This window comes from Felis catus, chromosome C2, assembly GCF_018350175.1.
Source record: "Felis catus isolate Fca126 chromosome C2, F.catus_Fca126_mat1.0, whole genome shotgun sequence".
NCBI classification, from domain to species: domain Eukaryota; kingdom Metazoa; phylum Chordata; class Mammalia; order Carnivora; family Felidae; genus Felis; species Felis catus.
This window is the reverse complement of record NC_058376.1, coordinates 123,747,932-123,772,196: the sequence shown is the minus strand read 5'-3', so window position 1 is coordinate 123,772,196 and position 24,265 is coordinate 123,747,932.

Here is a 24,265-nt window from a genome sequence, read left to right as displayed (position 1 = left end):
CACTGTCCCAAGGCGCCCTACACTCACCCACGCTGTTTGAGTAGTCCTTTGGTTAACCCCCCTTCAAATTATCCTAATTCAAATGTGCCACCTCTTGCTTGCGGGGATCCTGACTGACAGAGCACACACGCTTTTTGGTGAAACAAACCAGAGGCTCTGTTTTGCAAGAGAACCTGGGGTGCAGGTGGAGGTGGTGGAAGGGGGCCCACGGTACCCTGTATTTCCCATTAATGTGCGAGTGTTCATGCCATCGCCTGTGGAACTGGCCCCAGAGAGCACAGTCCTCTTCCAAAGCCTTGGCCCCCAGGCCTGGACATATTCCTTTTCTTGGTTCCCTAAAGGAGCTAATAATTTTTTAAATTAATCAATACCAAGGGACATAGCAGGAAAACAGAGAGGACAGACCCAAGAGGCCTGAATCAGGCAGGTGGCACAGAGCAGGTTGGAGAGCCCACAGGAGCCCCTGCCTGCTTCCCCCTACACTGCTGAGGAGTCCAGCGGCCATGGTTTGAGCTGCCCTGGTGACTTCCACATAACAGCTGCTACTGTGCCCTCGATGTTAGTATGGCCATCTTTCCCACATGATGTCATCTTTTCCTCATTTCAACACTATGGCTGAGACACTGTGGTTTCTATTTTTTACACGTGATGAAACTGAGGTTTGACAAAATTAGGTAACCTGTCCAAGGTCATACTGCTTACAGCTGTCAAGCCAACTTCGAACCCGGGTCTGACTCCTTGGTCTGTCTCCTAATACAGCTTGCTGCTGCCCTTCCTTACTAATCCTGGGGTATAAAAGCTCACAGCTTGTCTGGTCATACCCCCACCTGTAAAACCCAAGGACCAAAGTGATCAATTTTCTGGCACCCTCCAAATGCCTCGGCGAAGCCTCAGAGCCCCAGGTCTTGCTGAGCAGAGAGGGGTTAGCCAGCCATCTCTCCACCTGGTCCCCCCGGGACCCCCGCATAATCTACAATGTAACAGAGCCCAGAGGACTCACCTCGCTGCACAGGGCACTTGTCCTTGGCATGGGGAGCTCCTTCCTGTCCCACTGTTATGGAGGGGCATTGATGGCATGTGTTGGGCTGCCCAGGTCTCTGCAATGCCTTGTAAGCTTATTGTCCCGGCAATAGCACTGGTCCCTGGGCTCCGCTGCAGCTGGTGGCCGAGGCTAATCTCATCTCATGGGACTCCCTGCTGATTCTCCAAACACCTAGCCACGTGTTCGGTAATTGTTTTTGGAGTGTGTAAAACATTTATGTAGGGTTTACAGGCTATATATAAAATGACCACCCTTGTACCTTGGCAGGATCTTAGAAACCCTATGTGAGCATCCCCCTTGTCCCTTAGACTACGGTCCCTAAGGAGTGTGTGTGTGGCTGGCTTGTACATTGTAGGATATTTAGCAGCACCCATGGCCAGTAGCACACTGCTACCCCCCACGTTTGTGACAATCAGTGTTTCTCCAGACATTGTCGAATATCTCTTGGTGGGGGCAGAATCACCCCAGTGGGGAAGCTCTCCCGTGGAGGAAGCCACCACTGCGACTTGGTGACAGTCAGGACTTTGATTTTTAGAACTGTAACACTCATGCGCACATCCCTAAAGCAACATGGTTTTGTTTTGCTTGTTCTAAGACTTGGTAGAAACGACACCCTTTCGAGTCTGGATGAGACGCGTCCCCACCGCTGCATGCAGTTGCCTTGTGTGTGTTTTCATCACCGTGCAGCATTTTGTCGTGTGAACATGCCACACTTGGCTCGTGTACCTTCTAGTACTGACGGCCCTTGGGCGGTGTCAGTCCAGGGCTGTGGTGAGCATGCCGCCATTCTCCTGGGGGTGGGATTTCTCCGAGGGGTCATAGCAAGTGGACTTTTTTTTGAGTCGTTGTGCTAAATTAGCCTCCCACAGGGAGGGTGTGAACAGTCCTATTGTTTTCCCGTCTTTGCCATCATTTGAGATGACCAGTTTTTAAACATTCATCAAGGGATGCATGCGTATACTTTATGTTATTCTTCACACCCCATTTGTTGTCTGCACTCTGTTGGGCGCCTGGCCCCCATACCATCCCAAGTGATCAGAGCCACAGCCTTCCTCTGACTGCGCTCTCCCTGCCTGCATTGTATCTGCCTCATTTCTGTCCCCCTTTTCTCTTGCCTGGGAGCTCCACAAAAGCAGGGATGTATCTGTGTTCCCAGTCCCACCAGCAGACTTTGTGTTGGATGAATGAATGAATACTTCTGGGTGGTGGGGGGAAGGGCCGGAATCAATGTGTGTGATAGCCTCCCCTTCTGACAAGAAGAGAAACTGCAGCCCAGCCCAGTGGGGTAAGCCCTGGGGCCAGAGCTCTGGGAGGAGGCAGACAGAGGCTCCAGACTCTTAACCCTGTCTTTCCCAGTGGGACACAGGCCCCAGCCCTCCCCCACCCCCAACTGCTACTTGGGCTGAAAGAACAAAATGACCCCAGAGTCTTCCTCCTTCTTATTGTTCCCTACCCACCCCCATTCCCAAATACACTTTGTTCTGGATGCCACTTGAGGTCCCAACAGGGAGGTAGTGGGCAGGTGGGAGGAACCTGCCTTGCTTCCCTGAGGTGGCTGGATTTCTGGAAGGTCTTGGGGAGGAGGGAGGGAGGGTGGGCATGTGCCGGTGGGGTGACTAAGGCACAGCTGCAGTGGGAGCTGTTTGTTTCTCTGCTGCATTTGGGAACAGCGACAGTGACTGTCATTTCCCCTCCACGGAGGCTTGGGGAGGGGCAGAGAGATGGGCACTGGGGAGACAGAGGCTATCAAGGTCAATACCCCGGAATCCTGAGAGTGTGAGGACAAGGGGAAGGGCAGCAAGTGCGGGAGAGCCTTCCCTGTGGACGGAGCGCATGGGTGATGGCCAGCGGGCCAGCCTGCTATGGTGCAGGGTGGGACCAACAGGTGGTAGTGGTAACTAGCAGGTGCACTTACTCAGTGCCTACCATATGCCTGGCACCCTGTTAGGTACTTTACTGGCATCATCCTCTTTTCCTGTCTTAAACTAGGGTTGGCATCATGTCCATTACACAGATGAGGACTCTGAGGCTTAGAGACGGGGAGCAGCTTGTCTGCGGACTGTGCTTCTGCAGCAGGCACACACTCCATCCAGGGCTCTTGAACAGACCTGGGACCCTCCCACTGCAGCACATGCTCCTTGAAGGCAAAGCCACAACAAGCCCAAGTCACATGACCCACGGTGGGCAGAGAATGATTTCAGCAGCCTCTAAGAACCAAGCAAACCTCTCCAGAGCCCTTGAGGTGGGCGGGGGGCGGGGGGCAGGGGACAGGTGTGAGAGGGGGCAGGGCAGTGCGGTTTGAAGAAGAGCAAGGGAGCCCTTCAGAGATGAAGAGATTCCACTGGAGTGTGGGGGGGGGAGGGGCTTTGGGGGGTTCAGAATGAAAGACCATTTTGGTTGCTAAGGTTACTGTCCACGACCTCCCCAGAATACCTCCCAGTCTGCATTTTCAAAGTGTGGACAGTTTTGAAGCCCTTTCACCCAGATGACCGTCTGGAAAGTCTGAGGGAATAGAGTTGCCAGATAAAATACAAGGTTCCCGGTTAAATTGGAATTTCAGATAAACATCAAATGTTTTAGTATAAGACATTTAGTATGTCCCAAGTATTGCCTGGAATATACTTGTAGGAAAAGATTATTTGTTGATTATCTGAAATTCAAGTCCATCTGAGCATCCTATATTTTCGTTTTGCTAAATTTGGCAACCGGAAGGAGGAGGCCTGGACTGGTATCCCCACTTTACCCAGAAGGGAATGGCGGCACAGATAAGCTGTGTGGGGCATGGCTGGCACTGGCACCATGTGCCGTGATCCCAGCCCTTTCCGCTGCACACAGCTGCCACCTCTGAGAGCTAATTGCTGAACGGAGTTGCAACCTGACATCTGGGGCATGTGTCAGACCACAACAGAGCCCGTCTTGCCTTTCATCAGGCCGGGCCGGGGGAGCTGCCGGGGCCCTTGGAGGGAGGGAGAGCTGTAACTTCAAAGGCCGTGTCGCTGAGAATTCCAGCCACAGCCTTCCAGGTTTGCTTTTGGCTTCATTTCTTGGACTCGCTTGGCTCTGGGGACTGAGGTTTTACTTGTATGTAGGGAGAAGATACTGCTGCTTTTTTCCACTTGGGGGAAAAAATACCACCTTTACTAAATGGTGCGTGGCCATTTTCCAAATTCTTTTACTTGTTAATCCTCCCATCACCCCCATGACATGCCTTCATGTACTGTTGTCCCCATATTACAGATGGAATAATTGAACATGAAGGCCTCTGGGGGCTGTGCAGGGCACATAGAACGGGGCTGGCTCTGGTTCAAAGGTCTTGCCAGTCCACCACGGGGAGGGGAAAATTATGTGACATGGGGAGTTGCCCCTGGATCTCAGAACATAAATCTCACTGAGCCAGAACCCAACAAACCAAGTCATCCCAGATTCTGCCTTCTTCCTCTGCCTTTTCCCTGAAGGAGACAGGTTCAGGAGGCATGGAGATAATCTGAGATTTGAACCCTCCTCCAAAGAGGTGATCCCCACATACGTCTTCAGGACAGGCCAACCCTTCGTGATGTCTTCCTCTTCTCCTCCTTCTGTAGTCTTTCTGTTGCTGGGGTTCAGGGTTAACATTCCAAACCACCACCAACGATGGGAATTGTGTACATTGGCATTTCAGAAAGATCATCCGCCACAGGCAGAGAAAGGAACGCGGTTTGGGGTGCCACTTTACTCTTGATGGAAGAGCTCCCTGCTCCAGGCCTCTGGCTAGCCAAGGTCTCCTGGCTGACGGTCCCAAGGCTTGGTGATAAGGTTACTGTAGAGAGAGATGCCACACTGCACGGGAGGGGCCTCACAGCTGCAGCACCTTCCCTTGTGTGTGGCAGAGGGGATAACCTGTCAGCAGACCACATGACCATGTGGTTTGTATGGCTTCCCCTCAGAGCAGAGGTGGCCCTGGCCTCCATACGTTTCATTCCCTAAGTGTATCTGTGTGTGTGTGTGTGTGTGTGTGTGTGTGTGTGTGTGTGTTGGGGGAGGTGCTGTCATGGGTGCCATACCCAGCTTCTCTCCTTGAGACAGCTCACATGGGCCTCGGCTGGGCTTCCTGCCTTGCTGGAAAGCAGGAGGTGAAGCCGCAGAGACATAATTTGTGGTATCGGTGCAGATGGAGACATATCTGTGTGTGTGTGTGTGTGTGCGCGCGCACATGTGTGTGCTCACGTGTGTGCGCGCAATGCCCTGGACGCTATCTTCCTGAGACAGGATGAGTGAGCCTCCACTCTCAGGGCCGTTTCAGGTGTCAGAAAAGTTAGAAAAAGGAAGAGCACTTCCAGGGTCACAGTTAAGAGTAGAGGGAACCACCACAATGACAAGGCTACATGTAGGTGTATTGATCAACAGCTAAGCCCAGCTGCCTGGCCATCCTCTCCAAGTTGCCAGCATGTAAGTAAAGTCATCTTGGATCCGTCAGACCCAGTTTGCGCACCAGCTGAATTCCACATGGACTCTCAGTTGCCGCCATATAGAAGTATCACCCAGCTGAGCCCTACAAAAAATTGTGAGAACTAATAAAATAGTTGCTGTTTAAACATCTTAAAAAACACAGGGTGAAATGCACACTAATTACAACAGCCTCCACGCTGGCTTCCCAGTGTTCCATTTTCACTGCTACCAGAGGGATCTCTCCAAGCGCTGCCCCTTGTAGGTAAAAATTCCCTGATAGCTGGGGTACTGGGTTCAGATTCAGTAGTCAGGCACTTAAGTCTCCACCTCTGCCCCTGTCCTCTCCTTCCAGCCTGTGCCCCAAGCCCCACACAACCCACATTTTCCAGTCCCTGTACTTCTGTGAACCCACTCCCCCTCCACCCCTAATCCTGTTGGCCTGGCTCAAGGTCCATTTCTCCCTTCCACCCTCCTCTAGCGTCCCTGGCCCTGCCCACACCAGCCATTTTGTACGTGTCTCAAGGCTGTCCAAGTTTGTTATCTTCTTGTGATAATCACATCTCACAGGTGCCTAGAACTTTCCAACAGACAAAGCACTTTCACAGGATACACTCATGTATTCCTCATGGCAACCCTACAAAGCAGGGATCACTCGCTCCCCTTTGCAGATAAGCCTCAGAAGGTACATGCCGACTCTGATTCTAAATCACCCTGTTCGTGGAAGCTGAACTTGTTTTCTGGGTCTGACGTTTCCTGACTCACGCTCTCTTCTACCCACATTGAAAATTCCACAGCAAAGGCCCCTGGACACAAGTGGGGTTCTTAAGTGCCAGATGGGAGGGGGACTTGGCTCTCTGGCTCTGTCAGACCCTTTTAGAAAAGCAAGCGAGGTCTTTGCAGCGAGGTCACTTTCTTGACTTCTATTGTCTGCTGTCTGCTCCCCCTGCCTCTTTGGCTGGAGGAGGGAGAGTTGAGGTTTTCTCTGTCCTCAGGACGGGTGGAGAAGTAGCCAAAAGGCTGTGTGAAAGGGAAGGACACTCTGTGTCTTTCCAAAGATGCGAATGTAAAGGGGGACTGCAGTGGCATGGAAAAGGCACCCCCGGGGCTGAGCCGCCTTGGAGGACGAGATACACCAAGGTCTGGGTCCTGACGGCGGTCCCACAGCGCCACCCAGTGGCATTCAGGGAGAATACATGTGCCCTTATGTGGAGTGGGGCGCAGGACAGGGACCCAGAGTACCTCTTAAGCCAGAACCTGGGCCAGGTGCTTTTGCCCATTATGCGGCCAGATCACCTTGTTAATCCTCCCACCACCTCTGCCTGGCAGGAGAAAGGGACGGGGCTCAGAATGAGCGGCTTGATTCCTTGCTGGGACAAGTCAGAGCTGCTTCCAGCAGTGGCTCCTCCTGTCCCTCTCCAGTGCCCTTAGCCCACAACCACCTGTGTCCCCCTTGCCTCCTGGGTGATCCTCTGTGTCTTCTCCTATCAAGTCATTTTGCGGGAAAATATAAAATGCCTGAGAAAAGTGGTGTAACTTACTGAGTACTTGCTCTGTGCCTGAGGCTGCTTATTAATTTTTGAGTATTCTCACTAAGCCCCACAACAACACTGAAAGGCAGGGATTATCAATCCCATTTTACAGAAGAGGGACTGATTCTTGGAGAAGTAGAGTAATGCATACAAATTCACCCTGCTGTACAAAACAGAACTGGGATTCACCACCTAAAGCCCTTAGGTCCCTGCTTCCCTGGGGGAACTATTAATTTTTTTAATTTTATTTTTTTACATTTATTTATTTTTGAGAGATAGAGACAGAGCACAAGTGGGGGATGGGCAGAGAGAGAAGGAGACACAGAATCCGAAGCAGGCTCCAGGCTCTGAGCTGTCAGCACAGAACCCGACGCGGGGCTCGAACTCACAGACCATGAGAGTATGACCTGAGCTGAAGTCAGACGCTCAACCAACTGAACCACCCAGACGCCCCTATTTTTTTTAATGTTTATTTTTGAGAGAGAGAGAGAGAGAGCATGAGCTAGAGAGGGGCAGAGAGAGGGAGACACAGAATCTGAAGCAGACTCCAGGCTCTGAGCTGTCAGCACAGAGCCTGATGTGGGGCTCAAACTCACAAACCGTGAAGTCATGACCTGAGCTGGAGTTGGCTGCTTAACCGACTGAGGCACCCAGGTGCCCCCCCACCCCACCCCCTTGGAGGAACTCTTCCTTTTATCATCATTGTCTTAAAACAGCCTCTGCTTTGGTGGAAGAAAAAGTTTTGTAACCAGAAAAATCTCCCATAAAACACTAATAAGTTTTCTACTAAATTCAGGTTCATTTTCTCTTCATGGCTTAAATAAAAATGGGTATCATTATTGTCACCATCATCAACATCATGTATTCCACAAACATATAATGAACCCTGTCACTGTCATTGCAGGAGTCCAACATGAATCCTGGCCCCTATCTGCCATCAAGGTCACTGTCACTGCCATTCTCTGACTCCAGTTAGGGTGGGCTCTTCTCATCTTCACCTGGAGGCCTGGACCCTTCTCTTCTAGTTCTGCTTGTTGTTCATGTGCTTATTCATTCATATATTTAATGGATATTTATTGAGCTCCTATTGTGTGTCAGACACTCTGATGAGTACTGAAGATATAGTGGTGAAAGGCTCTGCCCTCACAGAGCCCGTAGTCTGGAAGGTAAAAGAGATAATAACCAAGTAAATTTACAAGTATTTGACCACAATCTTCATAAGCACTTTGAAGGCAGGACTGGAATACATACTGTGACAGCATTAGTCTGGGGGCTCCCCTCTCTGCAGCATGCCTCACAACCTCCAGCCCATACTGGATATGTACTATAGGAAATCCTCCAGCCATGGGGCCCTCTGTCCTGGGTCCTCAGTGACATTTCCAGTTTCCTGGGATTTTGTTGCTTGCTTTCAGTTGCCTCATAATTTGTGTTCCTTTGTGAGTCTTCATGAATTTTAGTTTTTATTTTTTTTTATTTTTTCTTTATGAAATTTATTGACAAATTGGTTTCCATACAACACCCAGTGCTCATCCCAAAAGGTGCCCTCCTCAATACCCATCACCCACCCTCTCCTCCCTCCCACCCCCCATCAACCCTCAGTTTGTTCTCAGTTTTTAAGAGTCTCTTATGCTTTGGCTCTCTCCCACTCTAACCTGTTTTTTTTTTTTTTTTCCTTCCACTCCCCCATGGGTTCCTGTTAAATTTCTCAGGGTCCACATAAGAGTGAAACCATATGGTATCTGTCTTTCTCTGTATGGCTTATTTCACTTAGCATCACACTCTCCAGTTCCATCCACGTTGCTACAAAAGGCCATATTTCATTTTTTCTCATTGCCACGTAATATTCCATTGTGTATATAAACCACAATTTCTTTATCCATTCATCCGTTGATGGACATTTAGGCTCTTTCCATAATTTGGCTATTGTTGAGAGTGCTGCTATGAACATTGGGGTACAAGTGGCCCTATGCATCAGTACCCCTGTATCCCTTGGATAAATTCCTAGCAGTGCTATTGCTGGGTCATAGGGTAGCTCTATTTTTAATTTTCTGAGGAACCTCCACACTGCTTTCCAGAGCGGCAGCACCAATTTGCATTCCCACCAACAGTGCAAGAGGGTTCCCGTTTCTCCACATCCTCTCCAGCATCTATAGTCTCCTGATTTGTTCATTTTGGCCACTCTGACTGGCGTGAGGTGATACCTGAGTGTGGTTTTGATTTGTATTTCCCTGATAAGGAGCGACGCTGAACATCTTTTCATGTGCCTGTTGGCCATCCGGATGTCTTCTTTAGAGAAGTGTCTATTCATGTTTTCTGCCCATTTCTTCACTGGGTTATTTGTTTTTCGGGTGTGGAGTTTGGTGAGCTCTTTATAGATTTTGGATACTAGCCCTTTGTCCGATATGTCATTTGCAAATATCTTTTCCCATTCTGTTGGTTGCTTTTTAGTTTTGTTGGTTGTTTCCTTTGCTGTGTAGAAGCTTTTTATCTTCATAAGGTCCCAGTAATTCACTTTTGCTTTTAATTCCCTTGCCTTTGGGGATGTGTCGAGTAAGAGATTGCTACGGCTGAGGTCAGAGAGGTCTTTTCCTGCTTTCTCCTCTAAGGTTTTGATGGTTTCCTGTCTCACATTTAGGTCCTTTATCCATTTTGAGTTTATTTTTGTGAACGGTGTGAGAAAGTGGTCTAGTTTCAACCTTCTGCATGTTGCTGTCCAGTTCTCCCAGCACCATTTGTTAAAGAGACTGTCTTTTTTCCGTTGGATGTTCTTTCCTGCTTTGTCAAAGATGAGTTGGCCATATGTTTGTGGGTCTAGTTCTGGAGTTTCTATTCTATTCCATTGGTCTATGTGTCTGTTTTTGTGCCAATACCATGCTGTCTTGATGATTACAGCTTTGTAGTAGAGGCTAAAGTCTGGGATTGTGATGCCTCCTGCTTTGGTCTTCTTCAAAATTCCTTTGGCTATTCGGGGCCTTTTGTGGTTCCATATGAATTTTAGGATTGCTTGTTCTAGTTTCGAGAAGAATGCTGGTGCAATTTTGATTGGGATTGCATTGAATGTGTAGATAGCTTTGGGTAGTATTGACATTTTGACAATATTTATTTTTCCAATCCATGAGCAGGGAATGTCTTTCCATTTCTTTAAATCTTCTTCAATTTCCTTCATAAGCTTTCCATAGTTTTCAGCATACAGATCCTTTACATCTTTGGTTAGATTTATTCCTAGGTATTTTATGCTTCTTGGTGCAATTGTGAATGGGATCAGTTTCTTTATTTGTCTTTCTGTTGCTTCATTGTTAGTGTATAAGAATGCAACTGATTTCTGTACATTGATTTTGTATCCTGCAACTTTGCTGAATTCCTGTATCAGTTCTAGCAGACTTTTGGTGGAGTCTATCAGATTTTCCATGTATAATATCATGTCATCTGCAAAAAGCGAAAGCTTGACTTCATCTTTGCCAATTTTGATGCCTTTGATTTCCTTTTGTTGTCTGATTGCTGATGCTAGAACTTCCAGCACTATGTTAAACAGCAGCGGTGAGAGTGGGCATCCTTGTCGTGTTCCTGATCTCAGGGAAAAAGCTCTCAGTTTTTCCCCGTTGAGGATGATGTTAGCTGTGGGCTTTTCATAAATGGCTTTTTATGATGTTTAAGTATGTTCCTTCTATCCCGACTTTCTCAAGGGTTTTTATTAAGAAAGGGTGCTGGATTTTGTCAAAGGCCTTTTCTGCATCGATTGACAGGATCATATGGTTCTTCTCTTTTTTTTTGTTAATGTGATGTATCACGTTGATTGATTTGCGAATGTTGAACCAGCCCTGCATCCCAGGAATGAATCCCACTTGATCATGGTGAATAATTCTTTTTATATGCTGTTGAATTCGATTTGCTAGTATCTTATTGAGAATTTTTGCATCCATGTTCATCAGGGATATTGGCCTGTAGTTCTCTTTTTTTACTGGGTCTCTGTCTGGTTTAGGAATCAAAGTAATCCTGGCTTCATAGAATGAGTCTGGAAGTTTTCCTTCCCTTTCTATTTCTTGGAATAGCTTGAGAAGGATAGGTATTATCTCTGCTTTAAACGTCTGGTAGAACTCCCCTGGGAAGCCATCTGGTCCTGGACTCTTATTTGTTGGGAGATTTTTGATAACTGATTCAATTTCTTCGCTGGTTATGGGTCTGTTCACGCTTTCTGTTTCCTCCTGATTGAGTTTTGGAAGAGTGTGGGTGTTCAGGAATTTGTCCATTTCTTCCAGGTTGTCCAATTTGTTGGCATATAATTTTTCATAGTATTCCCTGATAATTGTTTGTATCTCTGAGGGATTGGTTGTAATAATTCCATTTTCATTCATGATTTTATCTATTTGGGTCATCTCCCTTTTCTTTTTGAGAAGCCTGGCTAGAGGTTTGTCAATTTTGTTTATTTTTTCAAAAAACCAACTCTTGGTTTCGTTGATCTGCTCTACAGTTTTTTTAGATTCTATATTGTTTATTTCTGCTCTGATCTTTATTATTTCTCTTCTTCTGCTGGGTTTAGGCTGCCTTTGCTGTTCTGCTTCTAGTTCCTTTAGGTGTGCTGTTAGATTTTGTATTTGGGATTTTTCTTGTTTCTTGAGATAGGCCTGGATTGCAATGTATTTTCCTCTCAGGACTTCCTTCGCTGCGTCCCAAAGCGTTTGGATTGTTGTATTTTCATTTTTGTTTGTTTCCATATATTTTTTAATTTCTTCTCTAATTGCCTGGTTGACCCACTCATTCATTAGTAGGGTGTTGTTTAACCTCCATGCCTTTGGAGGTTTTCCAGACTTTTTTCTGTGGTTGATTTCAAGCTTCATAGCATTGCGGTCTGAAAGTATGCATGGTATAATTTCAATTCTTGTAAACTTATGAAGGGCTGTTTTGTGACCCAGTATATGATCTATCTTGGAGAATGTTCCATGTGCACTCGAGAAGAAAGTATATTCTGTTGCTTTGGGATGCAGAGTTCTAAATATATCTGTCAAGTCCATCTGATCCAATGTCTCATTCAGGGCCCTTGTTTCTTTATTGACCGTGTGTCTAGATGATCCGTCCATTTCTGTAAGTGGGGTGTTACAGTCCCCTGCAATTACCACATTCTTATCAATAGGTTGCTTATGTTTATGAGTAATTGTTTTATATATTTGGGGGCTCCGGTATTCGGCGCATAGACATTTATAATTGTTAGCTCTTCCTGATGGATAGACCCTGTAACTATTATATAATGTCCTTCTTCATCTCTTTTTTTTTTTAATTTTTTTTCAACATTTATTTATTTTTGGGACAGAGAGAGACAGAGCATGAACGGGGGAGGGGCAGAGAGAGAGGGAGACACAGAATCGGAAACAGGCTCCAGGCTCTGAGCCATCAGCCCAGAGCCTGACGCGGGGCTTGAACTCCCGGACCGCGAGATCGTGACCTGGCTGAAGTCGGACGCTTAACCGACTGCGCCACCCAGGCGCCCTAATAGAAAGCTTCTTCATCTCTTGTTACAGCCTTTAATTTAAAGTCTAGTTTGTCTGATATAAGTATGGCTACCCCAGCTTTCTTTTGGCTTCCAGTCACATGATAAATAGTTCTCCATTCCCTCACTCTCAATCTAAAGGTGTCCTCAGGTCTAAAATGAGTCTCTTGTAGACAGCAAATAGATGGGTCTTGTTTTTTTATCCATTCTGATACCCTATGTCTTTTGGTTGGCGCATTTAATCCATTTACATTCAGTGTTATTATAGAAAGATATGGGTTTAGAGTCATTGTGATGTCTGTATGTTTTATGCTTGTAGTGATGTCTCTGGGACTTTGTCTCACAGGGTCCCCCTTAGGATCTCTTGTAGGGCTGGTTTAGTGGTGACAAATTCCTTCAGTTTTTGTTTGTTTGGGAAGACCTTTATCTCTCCTTCTATTCTAAATGACAGACTTGCTGGATAAAGGATTCTCGGCTGCATATTTTTTCTGTCTAGCACCCTGAAAATCTCGTGCCAATTCTTTCTGGCCTGCCAAGTTTCAAAAGAGAGATCAGTCACGAGTCTTATAGGTCTCCCTTTATATGTGAGGGCACGTTTACCCCTTGCTGCTTTCAGAATTTTCTCTTTATCCTTGTATTTTGCCAGTTTCACTATGATATGTCGTGCAGAAGATCGATTCAAGTTACGTCTGAAGGGAGTTCTCTGTGCCTCTTGGATTTCAATGCCTTTTTCCTTCCCCAGTTCAGGGAAGTTTTCAGCTATTATTTCTTCAAGTACCCCTTCAGCACCTTTCCCTCTCTCTTCCTCCTCTGGGATACCAATTATGCGTATATTATTTCTTTTTAGTGTATCACTTAGTTCTCTAATTTTCCCCTCATACTCCTGGATTTTTTTTATCTCTCTTTTTCTCAGCTTCCTCTTTTTCCATAACTTTATCTTCTAGTTCACCTATTCTCTCCTCTGCCTCTTCAAGCCGAGCTGTGGTGGTTTCCATTTTGTTATGCATTTCGTTTAAAGCGTTTTTCAGCTCCTCGTGACTGTTCCTTAGTCCCTTGATCTCTGTAGCAAGAGATTCTCTGCTGTCCTGTATACTGTTTTCAAGCCCAGCGATTAATTTGATGACTATTATTCTAAATTCACTTTCTGTTATATTATTTAAATCCTTTTTGATCAGCTCATTAGCTGTTGTTATTTCCTGGAGATTCTTCTGAGGGGAATTCTTCCGCTTGGTCATTTTGGATAGTCCCTGGCGTGGTGAGGACCTGCAGGGCACTTCCCCTGTGCTGTGGTGTATAACTGGAGTCGGTGGGTGGGGCCGCAGTCAGACCTGATGTCTGCCCCCAGCCCACCGCTGGGGCCACAGTCAGACTGGTGTGTGCCTTCTCTTCCCCTCTCCTAGGGGCGGGATTCACTGTGGGGTGGTGTGGCCCGTCTGGGCTACTTGCACACTGCCAGGCTTGTGATGCTGGGGATCTGGCGTATTAGCTGGGGTGGGTAGGCAAGGTGCACGGGGGCAGGAGGGGCAGGCTTAGCTCGCTTCTCCTTAGGTGATCCACTTCAGGAGGGGCCCTGTGGCAGCGGGAGGGAGTCAGATCCGCTGCCGGAGGTTTGGCTCCGCAGAAGCACAGAGTTGGGTGTTTGCGCGGAGCGAGCAAGTTCCCTGGCAGGAACTGGTTCTCTTTGGGATTTTGGCTGGGGGATGGGCGGGGGAGATGGCGCTGGCGAGCGCCTTTGTTCCCCACCAAGCTGAGCTCTGTCATCAGGGGGCTCGGCAGCTCTCCCTCCCTTTGTCCTCCAGCCTTCCCGCTTTCCGAGCAGAGCTGTTAACTTATGACCTCCCAGACGCTAAGTCGCGCTTGTTGTGGGAACACAGTCCGTCAGGCCCCTCCGCTTTTGCAAGCCAGACTCGGGGGCTCTGCCTGGCCGGCGAGCCGCCCCTCCGCCCCGGCTCCCTCCCGCCAGTCCGTGGAGCGCGCACCGCCTCGCCGCCCTTCCTACCCTCTTCCGTGGGCCTCTCGTCTGCGTTTGGCTCCAGCGACTCCGTTCTGCTAATCCTCTGGCGGTTTTCTGGGTTATTTAGGCAGGTGTAGGTGGAATCTAAGTGATCAGCAGGACGCGCGGTGAGCCCAGCGTCCTCCTACGCCGCCATCTTGCCGCTTCGGCCCCCGAATTTTAGTTTTTAAATCAGAAGAAAAATGCCCCTTTACAGTCTGGGTTCAGAAAATTCATGTTCTACAGTCTTGTATTACTCCCTAGTGGTATCATATAGGTATTTGTGCCCTTCGGACTCCATTGAGGAGGATCTCCACTTCCTTCCAAGAGAGAGGAACAAGGACAAGATGTACTTGAAACAAAAAAGCAAGAAAATATACAAAATGATGGTTTTCAAAATACCAGACACCAGGCAATGAAGGGCAGTGTCCCTGTCATGGGAAACAAATGAGGCGAGTCCTGCAATTTTCACATCTTAATGACTTGAGAAGTTTTCTAGGCTATAGCACAGAGAAGGAGAACCCAGCCAGAGCTCAGAAAACTCCCTGAGTTCAGGAGATGGAGCTAAGATCCCAGGGAAACCACGGTGGCCAGAGTTTGCCAAATATATACCAAAGAAGTAGAGAGCTGCACATGGAACTCTGAAGATCCGCAAAGGGTTCCCTTCAAGCACTCAGCAGAGTGCTGGTCAGGGCATGAGTACGAAGATACTACCTGAAGCTGAAGTGGGGGAACATCTAAAAGGAATAGAGAGCAGTGGACAGCATACCCCAAAGGCTGGAAATAGTGACTGTTCCCACCAGCAAGAAAAATTCATAAATTATGGGGAATTGGGTAGAATATTTGAAAGGTGTTATCTGAGTAATGTGAAATTATTAGCCCTACGTGGAGCACTGCCCTAGACCTACCTAACAAATCATAAAAGAACATCCAGGGGCCCCTGGGTGGCTCAGTCAGTTCAGTGTTTGACTTTTGATTTTGGCTCAGGTCATGATCCCAGGGTTGTAGGATTAAGCCCCATGTTGGGCTCTGTGCTGAGCATGGAGCTTGTTTAGGATTCTTTCTCTCTCTCCCTCTGCCCTTCTTCCCCACTCATGCCCTCTCTCTCTAAAAAAATTTTTTTAAAGAATATGTAAAAAGATTGGTGTTTTCAGTTCACCTAACTGAATCCCAGACCAAGGTACAAGAATATGTATAGGAATACTAAAATATTCAGCCCCCCAGCAGAGTAAAATTCACAAACTGTGGCAATCAAATATTAACAGGCATAAAAAGAAGCATGAAAATATTGTTAAGAACAAGAATAGTCAATCTGAACTGACCCAGAACTGACACAAATATTAGAATTAGCAGAAAAGGACGTTAACAGTGATTATGACTGTATTTTGTCTATTAAAAAAGCTAAGTAGAGACATAGAAAATACAAGAAAACGTCTAAGTCAAACTTCTGTAGATGAAGATTACAATGTCTGAGATTAGAAGTATACCAGATTAGATTAATAGCAGATTAGACTCAGCAGAAGAAAAGATTAGTGAACTTGAAGCCATAGCAATAGAAATTATTCAGAATGAAACAGACATAGAAAACAGTTTTTTTTTTTTTTGAAAAAGGATAGAGGATCAGTAAACTGAGGGACAACTTTAAGTGGCTTCATATATATAATTGGAGTCTGTGAAGGAGAGTGGAGGGTGGGGAAGGGAATAGACAGAAAAACTTTTGTAGAAGTAATGGACAAAAATTTTCCACATTCACTGAAAACTATATACCTACTGATCCAAGAGTCTCAACAGATCGAAAGCTCAAGAAATGTGAATAAAACAACATCAAGGCACATCATAATCAAAATATTCAGAACCTAAGATAATGAGAAAAATCTTAGCTGCCACAGGAAAAAAGACATTATATGCAGAGGAACAAAAAAAAAATGAGTATAGCAGATTTCCCATCATAAATGTAATCAAGAATACACTGGAGCCAGTCTTCAAAGTGCTGAAAGAAAAAATTGACAGTTTAGGGTTTTATACCTAGCAAAAAATATCTTTCCAAAAATGAAGGTGAAATAAAGATTTTTTTCAGATAAACAAAAGATGTAAAAATTTGATATCAGCAGAAATGACAAATGCCTTTGATGGGAAGGCTCATTAGTAGTCTATACATGGCTGAATTTCTGGGCATAGGAAGACACATATATTCTGAAAGTAAATGGATGGAAAAAAATATACCATGCTATCACTAATTGAAGCAAAGCGAGTAGCTACATTCAGACAGAGCAGGGGCTGTTACCAGGGATAAAGAGGGCATTACACAATTACAAAGGTGTTGATTCTCCAGGAAGACATAACAATCCTTATGTGTATGTATCTAACATGAGACTGTAAATATGTGAGGCAAAAACTCATGGAACTCCAAGGAGGACCAGAGGAATCCACTATTACAGTTGAAGAATTCAGCAGCCCTCTACCAGAAATGGACAGATTTATCACGCAGAAAATCAGTAAGGACATAGTTGAATTCAATAGCACCATCAGTCAACTGGATATCATTGACATCTGTCAACGACTTTATCCTACAACAGCAGGATATACATTTTCCTCAAGCTCACATGGAACACTGACCAAGGTCGGCCCTGTTTTGGGTCATAAAACACACCTTAGCAAATTTAAAAGAACAGAAATCATACAGTGCCCTCAGATCACAGTGGAATTAAACTAGAAATCAAAAACAGGAAGATAGCCAAGTGCACACTGAGCATTTACCAAGGTAGAGCATACTTTGGGCCACAATACAAGTCTCAATAAATTTAAAAAGCATCAATTCATACAAAAATATATTCTCTGACTACAGTGGAATTAGATTAGAGATGAATAACAGAAAGATAACTGGAAAATCATCAAATGTGGAGAAACTAACCCACAGGTTAAAGGAAGGAATAACAAAGAAAATTTTAAAGTATCTTGATCTGAATGAAAATGAAAACACACATAAAAATTTGTGGAATGTTGCTAAATCAATTCTTAAGGGGAAATTTGTAGCATGAAACACCTATAATGGAGAAAATCTCCAAACAATAATCTCAGCTTCCACCTTAAGAAACTAGAAAAATAAGTAGAATAAGGGGAATAAATAATAAGGATCAAATAAACAGAAATCAATAGAAAATAAAAGAACAGAAAAATATTAAAAAAAACATTCTTTGAGATGATCAATAAAATTGATAAACCTCTAGCTAGACTCATTAGAAAGAGGAGAATATACAAATTATTAATATCAGGAAAAAGAGACATGATATATTTACAGAATCAACAGATTTAAAAGCCTAGTTAGTTCATACTATAAACAATGTTATGCCAATAAACTTGACAACTTAGATGAAATGGACAAGTTCCTTGAAAGATACAAGCTATGAAAGCTCACTTAAAAAAATAAAAAAGGTAATCTGAGTAGCCCTGTATCTATTAAGGAAATTGAATGTCAGTTAAAAAGCTTCCACAGTGAAAACTCAAGGCACAGGTGGCTTGACAGGTGAATTCTTCCAAACATTTACAGAAGAAACAATACCAGTTCTACACAAACTCTTTTGGGAAATTGAAGAGGATGAAAAATTCCCCAACTCATTCTATGCAGTCAGCAATACCCTGATACTAAAATCAGACAAAGACTACAAGAACAAGTAATTACAGACCAAATCCTTCATGAAAATAGAGAAAAAATTCTAAAAATGTTATTAAATCAGTCCAACAGTCTATATTAAAAAAAGATACATCCGTATCAAATAGGGTTTATTCCAGGAATGTGGGGTTGGTTTAATGTATGAAAAGCAATCAGTGTAATTATATATTATATATAATTATAATTAATATATATAATTATGCAATTATATATTTATTCTATATAATATATATTGTATATTAACAAACTATAAAAGTAAAACCCTGTGATTATCTCAAGAGATTATAAAAAAGCATTTGATGAAAATCAAACATCCATTCCTGAGAGAAGCTCTCAGCAAACTAGGAATAAAATTAATTTCTGCAACCTTACAAAGGACATCTGTGAAAAACTTACAATCAGCACTACACTTAATGTGAAAGACTGAATGCTTCTCCTCTAAGATCAGGAACAAGACAAAGATATCTGTTTGAGCCACTGATCTCCAACATTGTACTGGAGGTTTTGGTAAGTGTGATTAGGCAAGAAAAATAAAAAAAAAAAGTCATCCAGACTGAAAAATTTAAAACTCTCTTTATTCACAGATGTTATTGTTTATGTAAAATATCTGATGAAATCTACAAACAAGAACTAGAAAGTAGGTTTTGCAAGTTTGAGGATACAAGATCAATAAACAAAAAACAATTGTACATTGGTTTTTGCAATGTCATTGTACCATTAGCAAAATTGCAACAATCATAAATTGAAATTAAAGTAACATTTACAGTAGCATCAAAAATATGAAACACTCAGGGATAAATCTGACAAAAGATACATCTTTACCCTGAAAGCTACCACACATTGCTTAGAGAAACTAAAGAGGACCTAAATAAATGAAGAGATAAGTGTCATTTATGGGTCAGAAGATTCAGTATTGTTACGATGTCAATTCTTTAGAAATCAATTTATATGGAGAGAATAGATTTGATTTGATCTGAGATCTTAGATTTGACCTGAGATTTGATATAATCTCAGTCAAAATTCCTGCAGAATTTTTGTAGAAACAGAAAACTAGATTCTAAAATTTATATGGAAATGTAAAGGACATAAAATAGCCAAAACAACTTTGAAAAAAAGGAAAGGAGAACAAAATTGAGAGCTAACACTATCTAGTTTCAAGATTTATTATAAAAAAAACCACAGTAATAAACCAGTGTAGTATTGCATAAACATGTAAAAATAGGTCAGTGGAATAGAATAGAGACCTCAAAAGTACATCCACACATATATGGACAACTGATGTTTTTAAAAGGTGCAAAGGCAATTCAGTGCAGAAAAGACAGTCTTTTCAGCAGATGATTCTGAAACAATGCTTAAATCCATACCTCACATGATACCAAAAAATTAATTCAAAATGTACCATTCACCTAAGTGCGAAATGTAAAACTATGAACCTCCCAGAAAAGAACATAAGAAAATTTTTGTTACCTTGGGTAGACAAAGCCTGACCCATGAAAGAACATGTTGATAAACTGACCCTCATCAAAATTAAAAACTTCTCTCTTAAATATGTTGTTAAAAGAATACAAAGGCAAGTCACAAACAGGGAGAAAATGTTTGCAAATGTATTTTTAATATAGGTCTTGTATCCAGGACATATAAGAAGTCCGGAAATTCAATAAGAAAACAAACAGCCCACTTTAAAAACAGGCAAAAGAGTTGAATAGACAGCTCTCCAAAGAAGATCCATGAATGGCAAATATGACATGAAAAGATGCTCAACATCATTAGTCATTAGGTCAATGAAAACTAAAAACTTGGGGTTTCTGGGTGGCTCAGTCGGTTAAATACCTGACTCTTGCTCTAAGTTCAGGTCATGATCTCACAGTTTGTGGGATCAAACCCCACATTGGGCTCTGTGCTGACAGCATGGAGCCTGATTGGTATTCTCTCTCTTCCTCTCTCTGCCCCTCTCCTGCTCATGTGCGTGCATATGTTCCCTCTCAAAATAAATAAACCTAAAAAAAAAAATCCAAAATGAGATACCACATGTATTAGAATGGCAAAGAAACTAACCATATCAAGTGTTGGTGAGGATGTTGAGGAAACCAAATTCTCATACACACTGCTGGAGGAGATACAAAATGGTACAATGACTTTAGAAGATAGTTTGGGAGTTTCTTGAAAAATTTGATGCACCTAATCATATGATTCAGCCATCCGACTCCTAGATATTTTCCTAAGATTAATGAAAACACATGTCCAAAGACTTGTACACAAATATTAACAGTTTTATTTCTAATAGGGCCAAAGAATGGAAACAACCCAAAAGCCCCTCAGCAGGTGAATGGCTAACAAATTGTGGTACACCCACATAATGGAATATTATTCCGTAATGAAAAGGAACAATTATCGATACGCAGGAAACATGAGTGAACCTTAAAATCATCATGCTGAATTAAAGAAGCCAGATGGAAAAAGAGCACATATTTAGGATGCTTTTTTTTATAAAACTCCAGAAAATGCAAGCTATTCTGTGAGGGAGGAAAGCAGTGGTGGCCTGGGGGAAGGAAGTTGTGTAGGCTGAGTGGAATAAAGGGATTCCTGAGGGGCATAGGGAAACTTTGGAGACAGAAGGAATGCTGTGTAGCCATGGAACAAGATGAGATGAGACCAGAAAGATGCTGGTGGTAATAGTAATAGTAATGATGCTGTCTGTCATCTGATGGGCACTGACTGTGTGCTTCATGCCTGTTAACTTTTGCTCTTGTTCTATGTGGAAGCTGCTGTCACGTCATCTTAGCAGGAAATGAAGCTGATGAGTAACAAGGGCTCATACAGCTAATAAGTTGTGGAGCTCGAATTTTAACCTACATCTGTCTGGCCCCAAAGCTCTTACCATGAATCTGCTCCCATTCCCAGGCCAGTAGACACATGTGAACACATGCATGTTCACCTGTACACAGAAGAGACCACATAAACACACACATACACTCACTTTGCATATACACGTATGTACTTGCACATATGGACATACATGCATATTCATATGTATTTGAACGTGCACACAAAATGATCACCCATGCATGTGTACACACATATGCATGCATCTATGTCCCCAGAAGACACACACGTATACACGTTTGCATGACACAGCCAAACACACACATTTGCACATACACATAGGCACACACACTTGGGCCCCCTAAGAATCTATATTCTGCTCTTTTGGCTCTGGCTTCCAACCACTGCAACCCACTGCCAGCTTCTCCCAGTCCAGGCCCCAGGAATCTTCAGGACGCTGAAGTTCTGAGGCCAAAGTGAAATTATGCTCAGACCCTTGATCTGGGAACTGCATGCAAGTCAGGGAAATCAGATGCATCACATTTTCTCATGAAAGAAATTTCTGACAGGCTTATTAACCTTTGAAAATACCAGTTCTCCGTCCAAAGGACTTCCGGAGTCCAGATCGAACTGAAAAATAATCTTGTGACAGACCACCCGGTTCTGAGCTGATGGGAATTACTTTCAACCCAGGCCAGCATGTCCCTCTGACAAAATGTTCCACATACCAAACCTGACAGCAGCCAGCTCTGGGGAGCAAGGGAGCCAAGTGTCAGCTATTATAGATCATATCCATGATGGCCATGACATGGGGTGATTACTCTGGGCCTCCGTCATTGCGAGGGCATCTGGGATGGCAGGAAGGAGCCAGCCTAAGTGCCTTTGACATTTATGTCACTGTGCTATAGGACAGAGGGTCTGCCTGCTATCACAGACAGATGTAGCCTTGGCCTCTGGCGATCATTTTCTGTCTTGGGTAGAATTCACTTTTGGGTAGAATTATAGTTGAGCGGGTGCTGTCAGAAGCAAGGAGACAGAGTGCTGTGTGGAAATTTGGAGATAAACTGATAACTCCAGGGTTGGAGGAAGTGACTCATTCACTCCCACTATTTCAGGGTGGAAGACGGTCTTCCTGCTTGCTCTCTTTTGGGCCACCTTCTGGACTCAGAAGAGAGTCTGTATCATCCCTGGAAGTCTCAGTGTTTTTCCTTACCCCAGGAAACACATGTGAAACAACTTTTCCACCATAATAGCTGCCAGGGACCCTAGAGTGTACCTTGTGTTTGCTTTGAATAAATTGGAAGGCCTTGGGCAAGCCCAACTTTGGAGCCTCAGCTTATATGTATAGAAGATGGTCATATTGTGCCTGTCCTGTCTGCCTCACCAGTTTGCCAGGAAGACCAGCAGGACTGATGAGAAAACAGTGCCCTCCGAATGAAGGGATGATGGCTGTGCTTTGTCACATCTTTCAACATCCTCACCATTGCTCAGGATGTTTCTTCTCAGGTACAGATTTTCACAGGCTTCCAGGCACACGTTATTTCCATATTCCTTTAGAACTATCAGGAATAACTTCCAGGCTTCCAGATCCTGGTTCCCCTTCTCTTGCACTGCTGTGACTGCTCCACCACGTGGTGGACTGCTGTTCCTTCAGGTTCTGGCCTCACAGCCAGATGTGCAGCCCCCAGGAGCACCATCAAACTTCTTGGTCCCGCAGCTACCAACACAACCCCATTTTTTCTCAACCAATGGCTTTGCTTTCTGTTGCCTGGAGAACAGAGGCAGAGAGGCAGGAAGGCCCTCTGATTCCTTCCTCAAGACCTATCCACACTCGACTCAACTTAAACTTCTTGCCTGCGGGTACAAAGATTGCTTCCCATCAGTGGCCAGTTTCCCCATTTAGGGCCTCATTCTCTGCAGCTTCCTTGGGAGCCTCCCATCATTACTTGTCCCTTCTCATTTCACTTCTTGCCTTATTACCCATCTCTTCTCAGTGCACAAAGGGGCTTTGGCCATGGAATTTGTGTCTGTGGGAACATGTTGGGAGTTGGGACCTGAACGGGGGCAGGGAAAATACACTCTGGGTGAAGACCCAAATGGGGCAGATGTGGTCCTTCGCGAAGATGGTGTTTTGAAGACCTGTGGAAGTTTCAAGGGTTTGCTGGAGATTGCAAGGGCTCTTGGATTTTCCACACTGTCACTTTTCCTTCTCAGGCCCTGTCCTTCCTCTTTCCATCTCTCTACATCCCTCTTCCAGTATTCTGCCCCCAGATCATCATCTTGAAGAATTCTAAAATCCCAGGGCAAAATCCCCGTCCCTTTAGGAAAATAATGAAAATTCAGACCCTGTAAAATCACTGGCAGTTGAGTAATTGAAATGTCACTATACTTTTGTTTTACAAATAATACCCACTCTTGCTCCACAGAGCTGGTGATCCCAGATTTGACCTGATGAATCCTACCACTGGATGCTTCTAGGGTGTCTTAGGACTGTCCGAGGGCCAGCCCTCCCCATTTCCCAGGGGGTGAATAGGACCTCACCTAGGCCAGTCAGTTTCTCTCACCAGGAACTCGGCTTTGATGGAAAGCAAGTAGTTGGAACCAAGGCATTCTGACAGCAGCCTCCTGGAGAGATTTCTGTTGAGTTCCTGCCTCTGGGAACCCTGGAGCTTCCATCCTTCAAGGCCTTCCTGCGGCTTTGCTATTCACCTTTCCCTTTCACTCTGTGAGATAGTCAACATCTTTCCCAACACTTCCATCTCTGTTTTAGACAGGAAATATTTGTTGCTTATAACCAGATAGCCTTCACTGATAAGCGTTCCCTCTGAAGATCTTCAGACAGGCCCCGACTTGCTGCCACCCAGCTGTCTTGCACCCACCCCATTTATGAAATGCCAGACGTCAAATCCTGAAAGTCCTTTATCCTCAAAGCCTGCAAGGTAAGTGCTCTCATTATAGCCATTTTGTAGGTGAGGAACTGAGATTCTGAATGACGTGGGCGACTGTCCATGGTTACAGCTAGAACTAGGAAACTTGGTTAATACTTGTCAGTAAAACTTAGTGTGGCCCGAATAAAGGAGATTAATGAAAGGAACATGGGAGGGTCTCTGGCCAAGATAGCACCTTTCCTCATCTCTCTTTTTCTCAAAGCACATAGTCAGCCATCTCTACAAGAAACTAATACAGCAGCCAATGGATTCATTCCTCCTGCATTAGGTGTCCACTCATTGTCCAAACAGTATTATTCAGGGGAGTGATATACAAAAACATAGCCAGTGAGGCCTATCCTCTCAGCAGTGCC